Source organism: Myotis yumanensis, unplaced genomic scaffold, assembly GCF_028538775.1.
Source record: "Myotis yumanensis isolate MYYU_CA2020_CCGP unplaced genomic scaffold, mMyoYum1.0.hap1 SCAF_4, whole genome shotgun sequence".
NCBI lineage: Eukaryota > Metazoa > Chordata > Mammalia > Chiroptera > Vespertilionidae > Myotis > Myotis yumanensis.
This window is the reverse complement of record NW_027223755.1, coordinates 21,771,533-21,785,642: the sequence shown is the minus strand read 5'-3', so window position 1 is coordinate 21,785,642 and position 14,110 is coordinate 21,771,533. Positions and strand designations below refer to the sequence as shown.

The 14,110-nt window shown below is 36.1% G+C and overlaps 1 protein-coding gene across 1 annotated transcript in view; it reads left to right on the top strand.

Moving 5' to 3' along the window:
• The window catches only part of CDH9 (cadherin 9), a 92,947-nt gene that overhangs the window by 44,006 nt on the left and 34,831 nt on the right, over positions 1–14,110 (top strand). The window lies entirely within an intron of this gene.

Here is a 14,110-nt window from a genome sequence, read left to right as displayed (position 1 = left end):
TTATTAAAACACATTTATTGTATGAAGAGTAGACAAACTTACAGGAGTAGTATTTTTTTTAAGGAAAACATTAGTAGTCATAAAATAATTTTGAGATATCAACTTAATATATTAAGTTGACACTCAACCACTGACCATTATATTTTAATTCAAAGATATGTGTTTAGCACTCATTTTGCTTAGGGCAATCAACATAGTGTCCTAGAACTACCTATAAGTAGTCACTATCTAAATATAAAATATCATTTTGCAGACTTAGCTCTAAATTTTTAATAGTTTTAATAAAGATATTTCATAGCTTAAATCATCATGAGTGTAATCACAGAATCCTAGAATGGGAGGGGATTTTAACATTTATTGGGCTTTTGGTTATAATTAGATACAATTAGTTTAGAAAGTTAACTAAAACAATGAAAATACAGATACCAACAGCAAAACAGATAGGAGTCTGGTTTATATTATATTGAGAAATCAATCTGTTGAGTAATTAAGCTTTTGCACTTATGTATGTTGACTTATGCCCTAAACATTGATATTTCCCCCAAACATACATAAAATAATGTATTTGGAATAGGTAGTTTTCTCTTAGGCTTTAGGATATGGCAGTTTGAAGTATATAAACACAGAAATAAAGTCTCACATTTCCTGAGGATGTTTGATAAATTTTTATAGTATTGCAGTGTTTTTCAGAACCAAAATAAATTACATTTATAAAGGTTTTATAATGTCATTACTTATGGTGCAGTACATGTAGCAGCTGCTTCTGATTTAAAAGCACATTGTATCCCAAAATTCTCTTTATAGGTTTTTTTTTTTTTAAACTAGAAACACATGAGGAAAATATTAAGCATTAACCTAAGTCCTCAGGACAATGCACAAATACTTACTTCACACCAAGTTATTTAAAAGTCAGCTTTTATATTAGAGAGCTATTATTTTATTCTTACTGCCAGTACTGTATTATCACATCACTGCATGCTACACTAGCCTTTTATGTACTTTAATTCTCAAACCATACTACACACTGTTTCTTGAACAATACCAATATCTTGGCCAAAATGGCTATAGAAAAAATCAACAACCACCCTCAAATTTACTTAAATAGAAATCAAAGTATTCATTACCATTGTACATTCCAGCCTGTGTCCCCATAACTATGCAGCCTTAGCTCTAGGCAGAATGAGACTTTCCTCTTCCATATACTTGACCTCTACTTTCATTATGTTCACAGGCCTTTTTTATAGGAAATATCTAAGCACCCTTACCATAATTTCATCTCTTCTCCTTGTTTTAAGTCTAATCTCAAATTAATCCTCTTACTTAAAGCCAATCTTATCTCCATTCACCCCAGCTAGAATTCCCCATCAAAGTTATGTCATTTATCAAAATCTGATTTATGTCCAATTTTAATTATTCTGGTCTACTATCTAGATTATGTGACCTTTGAATCTGTGTTGGGTTTCAGTTCTTCAAAATGTGTGACATCATATATTTGCTCAAAATTAACATTCAGCTGCTCTCTTAAGAGAACTTTATTGAGCATTTATAATCTGGGTCCTGAGAAACTGACATTATGAAACACAGGAAGAGCAGATAAACTTTAAAATAAGTACATTCCTTTCTCCTGACACATGTTGCACTAAATTCAGTACTTTTCCTGTATTCCCATTATACTCCGTGCCCTGATTGCAACCAAGCCCCTCCCATTTTGTTCTATGCCCTTAAACAGCAGCTATTTTAATTTCGCTTTCACTCCAAAATATGATATGTCCTTGATACAGATAATTTAAAAGAGGTATCCATGATTAAAAGATAGGATTAAACAAAGTCTGACTGAATATGGAATTGTAACTACTCCCAGAAACATTTACATTTAAAATTTTAGAGAGCTTTCCCTACCCCTCTGAAATATAAATAACTGTTAAACCATTCAAAAATGTAATTGTGGTAGAAAATGTTCATTAGTATGATTACCAAATTATGTGTGATTTTTCCTGATGTCCTATTTCAGTGCTTTTGTACTATTTCAAATACTCCAACATTTTCTTCCTCTATTTCCAAACGTATAGAACATCAAGTCCACCCGTACATACTCATCATTACTTTTAAAAAGTCACTTAGGTATCTAATTCCAGTGGCCTTTTTAAAAATGCATGTGTCTCTTTATGTTGTTCATGCATTTCTAGTCATTACATTGACATTTTTGTTTATCAATGTGGTAGTATGAAGCTGCCTTAATTATTGAAGCAATATTTAATTTTTTAATCTAGTCATTTAAGTTCCCTGTGTTCCTCTTCTTCAAGATCACTATGGCTTTTGAGGCCTTTTGCATTTTCATAAATGTTTTAAAATTAGCTTTTCAATTTCACTAGTCTCAGAAACTATTTCAGATTAAAGAGTTTAACATGATGCCTCTGAAAGAAAAGATGTGATCCTGGATTAAATTCTGAATTTAAGTGGGAAGTTACTATAAAAAATATTAGAATAATTGACATATTTAAAAATGGACTGTTTATTTTATCTATATATAAAAAGCCAGCAACCAGAACACCATAAGGACCACAACGACCTGTCACTATGATGCCCACTGTGGCCAGCAGACCGGCCCGATCAGGGGTGGAGTCGGCAGGCCAACCTCACACAGCCCTTCTCCCCCAGCTGGCCCCACCCCAATGGGCCCCCACCACCCCGATAGGCCCACAGACCCTCCCCTTACTGGCCTCACCCCTGATTGCCCCCCCTACCCTGATAGGGGGCAGGGATGGACAGTCAACCTCCTGAAGCCCCTCCCCATGGCTAGCCCCACCTTCAATTGGGCCCCACCACCCTAATCAGCCCACAGCTGCTCCCCCTGGTCTGCCCTGCACCTGATTGCCCACCCCCACTCCAATAGGGGGTGAGGCCGGCTGACCTACCTCCTACAGACCCTCCTCCCAGCCAGCCACACCCCTCGATGGGCCCCCTACTCAGATCAGGGGCAGGGCTGGCCAGCCAACCACCCATTGCCCTTCCCCCAGGCCGCTGGCCCCTGATAGGCCTCCCAACCTCATTAGGGGGCGGGGCCAGTCGGCCCACCACCCACAGCCCCTCTCCATAGCTGACCCCACCCCTGATCAGCCCCCACCACCCCAATTGGCCTGTGGCCCCTCCCCCAGCCTGCTCCTCCCCAGATCAATCGAGTAAGGCTGGCCAGCCAACCTCCCACGGCCCTTCCCTTGTCCGCTGACTCTCAATTGCTCCCCCACCTTGATTAGGGGTGGGGCCCACTGGCCAATCCCCCATGGCTCCTTCCCCCAGCCAGCCCAGCCCTGATCAGGGTGGCCCGGCAGGCCAACCTCCCACTGTTTCCTCCTCCTGAAAGGCCCAGCCTTGATCCACCCTGACTGGGGCTGGGTCGGCTGGACCCCATCCGTGCACAAATTCGTGCACTGGGCCTCTAGTGTTATATATAATTATATTGTTATTTTTTTAATTTTGTGATTTTACTATAATTATATTAGTTTTCTAATTCTTAGGTTATAGGTGCTGAAATAGTCATCTAGAGGTATAAATGGATATGATGTCTACAAATGGGAGAAGGTAATTTTAGTGCATATAATACATGTAATAATATATAGGACAAACATTCACAGGTCTACAGAAGTCTATAACATAATAATATAAAATAGGCAATAAGATTAGCTAAGTATTTCACAAAAAATGATATCCAAATCTCCTGCTGGGGAAAAAAATATATATATATTTTTTGTCATATATATATATGACAAAGTGCTCAACTTATTAGGAAATGTAGAATTAAACCACTAAAAACCAGAATTACTACGAATAAAAATGCCCCAAATCCCCAAATCCCATGGAATGCTCACAGATCCATGTTAAACTACAAATACTAGAGACATTAAAGGAGACTTAAATAGAGAAATACAATGTGCTTGGAGATTAGAAGACTAAAAAAAATCTAAGGATTAAATGCCCTCCCAATCAATACCCCTGTAGTATTTCTTTTAAGTTTATTTTGAAAAAAAATAATTCTTTAGAGGATCACTCAAATTGTGTACAGAAGTTCTATACCTCATTCAGCAATTTTACCAATGATCACCATTTCAAGAATTTGTTTAGTCACTTTCGGTTTGTAAAGATTTTATATTATGGTAAAGATTTCCATTTTGTTGCTGCTTCTAGAACTTGTCCCTTCTTGAGAACTATATACTTGGAGTACTTGCATACCCACACTAACTTGGCAAGGATTCAACTCTCATTTTTGTTCCCTGCTGATGAAATCTCTGTTCAGTTTCTTAGCTTTCTTGCTGATGCTATCTGTCTTGCATGGATCTGTATTTAGTGCACATCAACTAAACATTTGGGAATGTTAAAAGACATTTGGGGGATCAAATCTCTGTGATTCCCTCCTCCCTAAAATTCTCTTCTCCAGTTTATAGTCACTCAGGCAGACTCAAACTCTAACCACTATCCCCTCAGCCCAACAATACTGCTTCTCCCTGTTTGAGCTCTGATTACATATTTCCCCCATCCCCATAACCAGAAAGTAGCCTCTGTAGGGAGAATAGGCACTGACTGTTCATTGATACAGAATTTCAGTTTGGGAAGATGAAAAAGTCCTACGTATGGATGGTAATGATGGTTGCACAACTATGTGAATATACTTAATGACACTGAATTTTACCCTTAAAAATAGTAAAAATCGCAAACTGAACATTATGTATGTTTTACCACAATTTTTAAAAAGTGTGTTCACCATTAGATTGTCATAAACTTCAGGATTTTATTATTATATGTTTTGACTTTTAGTAATGCCTTGTATTCAACAGAGTTCAGCAATATTTTGTTTAAATGAAGAACTCAGCTTTCATAGAAAGAAATTAAATACTTATTTTTAAAAATTCCATCAATGCAAGAATAAAATAAAGAATGGCTAAAGCTTAACTTAAGATCATAGCCTTTTGCACACCTCCTCTATGGGTTGATGTCTAGTGTTATCAAACTATCCTCAAACTGCCCAGTGTCATGTTTATCGGTCTCTATGTGTGTTTGTTTTGGCCATATGTTTGTAATTATTCTCTGTGAGTATAGTTTTAATGCAACTATTTCATAAGGACAGAAATCCTAATACCAAGATTGCTTTTGGGAAACATAGCAAAATGTGAATATGCAGATTGCATGCACCACTAAGTACTACAATATTGTAAGATTTAAAAAAAGTTTTCTGAAGTGCTAAGTCACAATAAGCTCTCTTTGCCCCCAAAAGCTACACTTAATTTTTGTTTCATGTCTTATTATATTAAGTAGAGCTTGCAAGTGCTTTATATCATAGGGGGTAGCTAAATCAGTCACTTTTAAGGATGGAATTGTTGGCATTTGGATGTCCTCTAGCATGTCAAGAACTGCGAAGGCCCTCTGTTTCCTTCCTGGCAAAGAACTCAAACTGTCAAGTGGAAAAAGGCAGGAGCCGTTTGTAAACATGTTCTATTCACTTCTTGTCTGGACCGACACATCTCTACAGTCACACTTCTGCCCTGCCAGTCACAACTCCGCAAACACCCACGAGATTGGTAATCACTGTCTTCTTTCCAGGGCAATTTTGAACACCTCCCCTTATTCCACCAGTGCATCGGTGAGAATAAGAGGGCAGAGGGCAGGCCCACCAGTTATCTTTTGAACTTTCTAAACTTTTATTATTCTGTATATATAACAGTTATGTAAAATAAATATCACACCACTACGTTGCTTTTACTGCATTTTATAAAAAAGTATTTCTGTCATATCTATTCAAACTGCTTATTCTTTGAAAATACAGATTCTTTTCCCCCTCTCCCTCTGCTCATATCAGCACTCCATTCAATGTTGAATTTAGGCGAGGTTTTTGAGCAGAGGATTCTGTGATGCTAGCATCATTATTATAATTACTGCAAGATAAAAATGAACAGGCAGATATCTTCCAAACCCATTGAACTGCTTTAGCAGAGTTTTACGAAGGGAAAACAAATCACATGTTAGCGTATTTGCTTATTTATCTTTATAAGTACAAAATCATCAATCATTTTGCTCACTTAAGGTGGCCTTTCCTTAACATGAAAATGTGATCTTAAAAATGTAACAGAAAGGGAAAATTTAAGTTTAAAATATGTTATATGGCATGATTAGATAAAATTAAGCTGTGTTAAATAATATAAACATTACATGTTATTTTGTTGATTTTTCAATGTATTTTAAATTTCAAAAATGCATTATAAACACTGTTTTGAACCTAAAATTTATTCATATTAAAATAGATAATATCATAAAACAAAATGAAAGGAAAACCATTAAAGGAAATATTTATTAAACCATGTTCCCTGAAGTATATTAGCACAGAGACACACTCAAATCAGTGAAATTGATTAGAATCACTTGAAAAGCTTTGGTTCTAGAAGGGTTTGAAATTGATGGATAATATTCTATAATTAAATGTGACAAATATAAATTTAGTTTCATCTGTGAATCAACAGTGAATATGGTTCACACTGCCAAATGTCAGGTAACTTCTTTAGTAAAATAATAAAAAATATAATTGATGCCATACAGTTGATTGAAAACCAGTGTAAAAAAGCAAATAACATACTACTTAGGCAATGAGATATCCAGTAGAATTGTCCACAGATGTTTTAGATCTTGGTAGCTTGATTTTTTTTTAATTTCTTATGCTATTAACATAAAACGTAGTATAGAGCTAATTTAGAGAGCACATTCAATATTAGAAGACATGTCTCATGAAGAGTTATCACTTCTCATGAACAGTTATCACTTCAAAGTTGGATTGAAAGATAAACTTACTACTACCTTGCTGCAGTTAACAATCTGAAGAGGAGTGCAGGCAAATGTACACACACACACACACGAACACACATGCACGCACACATGTTAGAGCAATGAGAATAGCTTTTTTAAAAGATTAAGCATCACAAGCAAATATTATAAGGACAACTCTGTTGTCAAAGTATCTCAGCCATGCAGTTGATTTTAGAAACATATGCAAATATGTTGAATAATAATGATTCATTCTAAATTCCCTTCTTATTGACTTGCAGGTTTTATATTTAATGAATTTTGTGCACTGAAAACACAATGAATAACGCTATTTAAAGTTGTTCCTACTGAGGAGGTATTTCCCCAAAGTTGGGGTGAAATTGCTGTTGACAGCACTCCTTAGAATATAAAAATTGCCTCTTGAAATGATGTATTCAAGGCTATATCTTTGTTTGTGTTCTATGAGATATACTATGACCGAAGAGTGAATCCTCATTTTCTCTCATGTCATTCACTCCTGGCGTAATATGTGCTTCATCTTGACCATTGTCATGGTGAACAATGCTGGAATAAGGCAGCACACATCTCTTCTGACTTTCTGGTCAAGGCTAGAAATAGAGGCTCACATATTAGCTTTGCATAAAGCTAAAAGGAAGCAGGGTTTGCATTTATGTCAAAAGGAACTACATAGAATAAAAGGAAACAAAGGTGTAAATTGTGATAAGAATGACCTCTCTTGTCAGTAGCATTTCTGAGCTTTTTACTACTAACACTATACATTGGAATTTTAGAGAAAATGAAAGTTTTTGTTGCTATTTAATTTGAATTATATGTGAAGATCCAGGACCATTCATCCCTATTGTATTTACAGTTGACATTTGAGTCACTGTAGCACTTGCAACATTTATAAGAAAAAAATATTTTTAATGTGTATACAGTATAGAGAACAAGGTCAAATTTGCAAAATGTGTTTTCTTGGCATATGAATAAGGTCTAGTCTATGTAAATGTATGGAAAGAGAATTCAGTGAAGGCAAAGAAATGAAGGTTCTGATTACTAATGCAAAAACTTCAGGGTGTATTCAATTATCCTATCATCCTTCTTTGGAGTTGTTGCGATGGTTTAGTTATTTTCTACATTTATTTTAAGCTAACAAGCCTGATAAGTATGATATAACTTAATGAAGCTTCATCATGACTGCCCAAGCAACACAATATTGGGAAAACCACTTATAGGACATACGGAACCACACACAGCATGTGTGTGTACATATATTGTTGCAGTGAGTTTGTTTTTCCTCACACATTTCTGAGGTTAGGTAAGCTGTTAGTAAAACTATGAATAAATATATGGGGAGTATTCTTTACTGCTAAACAATGTGCCTCATGGTTATTTCTTCACTAAGCTTTTTGAAAAACTTTAATTGATTATAAAGAAATGTAATTTAGATTAGTAACTATTAGTTGACTTGTATGTCTAGACAAAAAGACAATGACTATTAAGATTTGTAACATTTTCATAAAAACAAAAGCCTAATGTATCTTAAATTATTAGAACTCAAGTTTTACTACTACACTTTAGCTTTATTTTATTTTAATCATTTATTTTTTATTTTTAAAATATATTTTTATTAATTTTAGACAGGAATGAAGAGGGGGATAGAAACATCAATGATGAGAAAAATCAATGATCAGCAGCCTCCTGCACACCCCCTACTGGAAATCAAGCTCACAACCCTAGAATGTGCCTTGGCCAGAATCAAACCTGGGACCCTTCAGTCCGCAGGTTGATGCACTATCCACTGATCCAAACCAGCTAGGGCTGTAGTTTTATTTTAATTTAAAAGTGTCATTTGAATTTCAAATTGGTTTTGGTATTAAGAAATTGAGACTCATATGACTTACATGGAAAAAGGTATTTGTATATGTATACATGGATATAAGATATATAACACACATAATATATCCACATATACATATATAAACTTTCCTTTTCAACCCACAAGTAAAATCAGCAGAAGACAGAAAAAAAGAAATCTAGGATCCTTGTGTTAGAAAAACACACACACAAAAAAAAAAAACAAGGAAAAGGAGTGAAAAGAAATAATGAGCACAGGTATCAGGCAAAGGACATTTTTTAATTTAAATTTTATTATTATTATTATGTTAATCCTCACCTGAGGATATTTTTCCATTGATTTTTAGGGAGAGTGGAAGAGAGAGGGAAAGACAGAGAGAAACATTGATGTGAGAGAAACACATCGATTGGTTGCCTCCTGCACTAGCCCCAACCATGGCCCAGGCCTGGAAGGAACCTGCAACCAAGGTACATGCCCTTGACCGGAATCAAACCTGGAACCCTTTGGTCCACAGGCTAACGCTCTATCCGCTGAGCCTAACCAGCTAGGGCCATATTGGGTTTTAAAAGTATCAATGCAGTCCAATTAAACTCTACAACTCTGTATTGATATATGTTAGTTCTAGTTATTATGCTAGGATATCTCAGGTTTACAATGAATGATTCTTTACAAGAATCAAAATGAGCAGGAACATACATACAAAGTAAGAGCTAACCTTACAGAACCAAGTTAAATAGAATTCCTGTTTTTGCCTTATTTACATGCTCTAATTTATCACATTGATATTTCAAAAATTTTACACTATCACCATTCCAAAAATCTTTTCTGGCTGCTAACGTAAGAACAGATTTTCTATTTCACTCAAAACAACAAAAATGATAGTAAAGCAATTTGTTCTTTTTTAATGAAACTTGTAAAAAGGAAAAAGTTTGATACTTTGTCAAGGGATTTTGAAGTGCATTTTAGTGAAAAGTAATAAAAAATAACAAAAAAATAAATAATAGTTGATGTAGCAATTCACTCTACCCAGTAGATGTACTCTTAGAAATATATGAAGATATATGTACGATAGTATTCATTATAACACTTAACATAACAACCAATGACAATAACAAAGAAACCAACCTAAATATCTATGCAAGATTCTTTAAATACGAATGAATAATTCTTTCACAATTATCTGATCTGCTTATATCCCCTCACCAGAAGCAATGAGGGTGATTTTTCTTTATGTAGTAAAATTTCATGATAACAGAAGAGAAACAAAATCAAATTAAAGAGATCCAAATTTCTATGTCTCATTGCATTATCTTTTTCCTTTTACTCTTTAAAAATATACACTTCAATGAAATTCAGTACATTATTAATGTGCCACCATCATTTCTATTTCTAACACGTCTTCATCAAATCAAAAAGAAATCTCATACCTTCTGAGCAGTCACTTCCTAGTCTCCTAGACCCTATATTTTTGTTATATAGATTATTTTGGGTTTTCCAATTATCCTTCTTTTATAATGAAATGTTTTTCCTTGGTGGACCTAAGTTCTTCATAAATATAACAAGCTTACCATTTAGAATTTATTTAAAATAATTTTGTCTTCATTGTGCCAATGTATTATCTTCTGAGTTCAGTTTTCTAATCTTAACTTAGTTACTTTCTGGTAACCAATTTTTTTCACTCGTATCCTGAGTATATTTTGTTTGTTTATATCTATGAATACTATTGCGTCCACTATCCCTAATTTAGAGGTAAACTTCAGCTTTGTGCTTAGGAAAAATCCCTACAGAATGAGAGATATTTCAGCTGAAACATGTAGGAATCAGACAGGCAAATAAGGAGGGCATCCTTTTGATAAATAAACAGGAAAAACTATGTAGGACTTCTAATTTCTTAGAAAGCTTATATCTTATTTCAATGTGGACGTAAAACATCTCTTTCCTCCATGTTGGTTAGAGAAGAAGGGTAACAACAACCAGCGAACCAACCAATGATGCCATTTTACAAACCATTCTTATCTCCCTGAATGTCCATTCTTCTTATTTTAACTTTTCATTTCTGTTAACCTCGGGGGTTCATATGTACTAACACACACACAAACACACAAACAAACCCCAAACCAGACAGCTCTGTTTCTCACTAGAGTTTTCGTTATTGTTCACTGAGATTTATATCTCATTTTTCAGAATAATGTGTTAGTATATCCTACCCATTTGTTCTCCTCCAGGAATTCACTAAAATCAACTAGTTCATCAGTCCTTGTTCTCCACATTATTGTAAATTTATTCATTTTAATAGTTTCTCACCATATTTCAGTTTGTTTGTGAGAGAGAATGGGAAGCTAATTTGTTAGCTTAATCTGTCGTTTTAAATCCGAAGTCTCACAATGACTTCCAGGTAATGTTTAAATAGAATCTTATGTAAAATAAAGGTGGTTTATTTAAAATATAGGCAGTTCCAGAATATATTAATTAATTTGATGAAGAGAAAGCATACTGTGGTATAGCATGGAATCTGCATAATGCTTATAGTTGTGGATAAAATTTGTAATTTAAGTAAGTAATTCCAAATATTCATGGAAATAGCAATTTGGCAACAAAATAATCTTTAATAACAAGATTTTATTATTCCTAACTTATGCTTTTAAGATCACTTCTCATTGACATTATGCATAAATGTACCTTATTATTATCATACTAGAGGCCCAGTGCACAAAATTCATGCACTGGGTAGGGGAGAGACCCTCTCTCAGTCCAGAACCCCTTGGGGGCTGTCTGCCTGCCACCTTAGGCCTGATTCCCCCAGGGCCTAAGCTGGCAGTCAGACTTCCCTCTTTCAGTCTGGGGCTCTGGCTTCTTGCCACCCACCTGCAGCAGAGATGGGAGAGGCCGCTCAGGAGAAGCGCCACTCAGCCAGAAGCTGGGCTCATTGCTCCTTAGTGCTGCGTAGGTGGGAGAGGCTCCCGCCACCACCACTGAGCTCTCCAGCTGTGAGCCCCAATTCTGGCTGAGCAGTGTTCCCCCTGTGGGAGTTCACTGACCACCATGGGGCAGCTCCTGGTTGAGTGTCTGCCCCTGGTGGTCAGTGCATGTCATAGCGACCGGTTGTTCCACTGTTCAGTATATTTGCATATTAGGGTTTTATTATATAGGATAAAATGCATTCAATACCACTCTATAGCAAATGAGATTACAAATTTCAAAAATCAGTTTATTGCTCGGTCAGCATGGCTCAGTTGTTGGGCATTGACCTATGAACCAGAAGGTCATGGTTCAATTCCCAGTCAGGTCACATGCCTGGGTTGTGGGCTCAACCCCCAGTGTGGGGCAGGAGGCAGCCAATCAATGATTTTTTTCTCATCATTGATATTTCTATCTCTCTTTCCCTCTCCTGTCTTCTCTAAAAACAATAGCAATATATTTTTTTAAAATAAGTTTATTTAGTTTAATATTTTAGATGGAAATTAAAAATGTGATATTAAAATTCAACTAAATGGATATTTTTGAAGAAAGTAAATGAAATTTTTAAAAATTGGATGTACAGAAGTTATCAAATTAAGGAAATGTTAAAAGCTAAGTGCTAAGGATAACAAATAATTAGATGTGCTCATAGCTAAATGATAAAAGCAGAAGAAAGGCCAACTTTTTGAATTTGCTAATGATCATGTGTAATCTTCATTGAGCACTAACCATAGCCCAGATATTTTATTGTTTCATATATTTTTAAAAACTTAACCCTTAATTCTAAGGATGATCACTACTATTATGATGATTTTATGGAGATGCAAAAAGGCTAAATCATTTGCTTCAGTCATACAGTATCAATTGCAGACTTAGGGTTTTAAATTTGTCTGTCTGTCTCTAAGAATCCATCCTTTCAACCATTATACTACTAGATGCCCAGTGCATGAATTTGTGCATCAGTGGGGTCCTTCGGTCTGGCTTGTGGGATCAGGCTGAAACCAGCTCTCCAACATCCTCCAAGGGGTCCCAGATTACAAGAGGGCACAGGCCAGGCCTGTGCACAATCGAGGCCAGAGAGGGATGCGGGAGGTTGGCCAGCTGGGGAGAGACCATGGGAGGGCTCCAGGGCATGTCCGGCCCATCTCACTCAGTCCTGATCGGCCGGACCCCAGCAGCAAGCTAAACTACTGATCAGAGCATCTCCCCTGGTGGTCACTGCACATCATAGCAATTGGTCAACTGGTCGATTGTCTGCCCCCTAGTGGTCAGTGCATGCCATAGCAAGTGGTTGAGCAGCCTTAGCATATCATTAGCATATTACGATTTGATTGCTTGAATGTCCAACCAGGCACTTAGCATATTAGGCTTTTATTATATAGGATACTGATGATTAGTGTAGCTTAGTCTATGAGATATCAATCACAAATCCATTAACTGTAGAAAAATTGATTAGTGTAAGAAAATCTACCTGAATATATGTGATAGGAAGAATTATATGCTCATGTCCTAATACCTAGAATCTATGACTTTGGTACATTGTATGGCAAAGGAGAATTGAGGTTGCTATTCAGCTATTCTTGGAATACAGACAGAGAAAGAGATGGTAGAGAGAGAGATAGATGATAGATAAATGATGATAGATGATAGATAGATAGATAGATAGATAGATAGATAGATGATAGATATAGAGATGGTAGAGATAGAGACAGAGACAGACAGAGATAGAGACAGATATATATGGAGAGGGAGAGAGAGAGAGAGAGGAGATAGAGATAAATTGGTAAAGAAATGCAACCAAAAAATAATGTTCAGAGAGATACCACGTGAAAATCATTTGACCTGCTATTGCAGGGTTTGCAGCTGGAGGAAGGAACTTAAGAGCCAAGGAATCTGACTCTAGCTGGTTTGGCTCAGTGCATAGAGCATCGGTCTGCGGACCTAAGGGTCCTGGGTTTGATTCTGGTCAAGGGCACCGTACTTAGGTTGCAGGCTCCTCCCCAGCCCAGAACCCAGGCTGTAGTCCAGGCCTGTGCAGGAGGCAACCAATGTATGTGTTTCTTTCACATCAATATCTGTCTCTCTCTCTCTCTTCTACTCTCTCTGAAAATCATCCTCAGGTGAAAATTTAAAAAAAAAGAAAAGAGCCAAGAATCAATCAGGTAGGCCCTAGAAACTTAAAAAGGCAATGAAATGGATTTTCCTATAGATATTCCAGAGGTAATACAGACCTGCTGATATCTTGATTTTAGCCTACTTAGACCTGTTGGACATTTGACCTAGAGAACTGCACCTTAATAAATGTGTATTACTTTAGGCCTTCAGGATTGTTGTAAATTGTTACAGCAGGAATAGGAAACTAACACAGGATATGAGAAAGAGCTTCTACATATTGTAACATTTAACCTGAGCCCTGAAGAACAATTGGGAATACTTCAAAGAAGTAGAGAGAAGACTTTCTAGATAGTGGGAGTTAATGTTTGAAAAGAA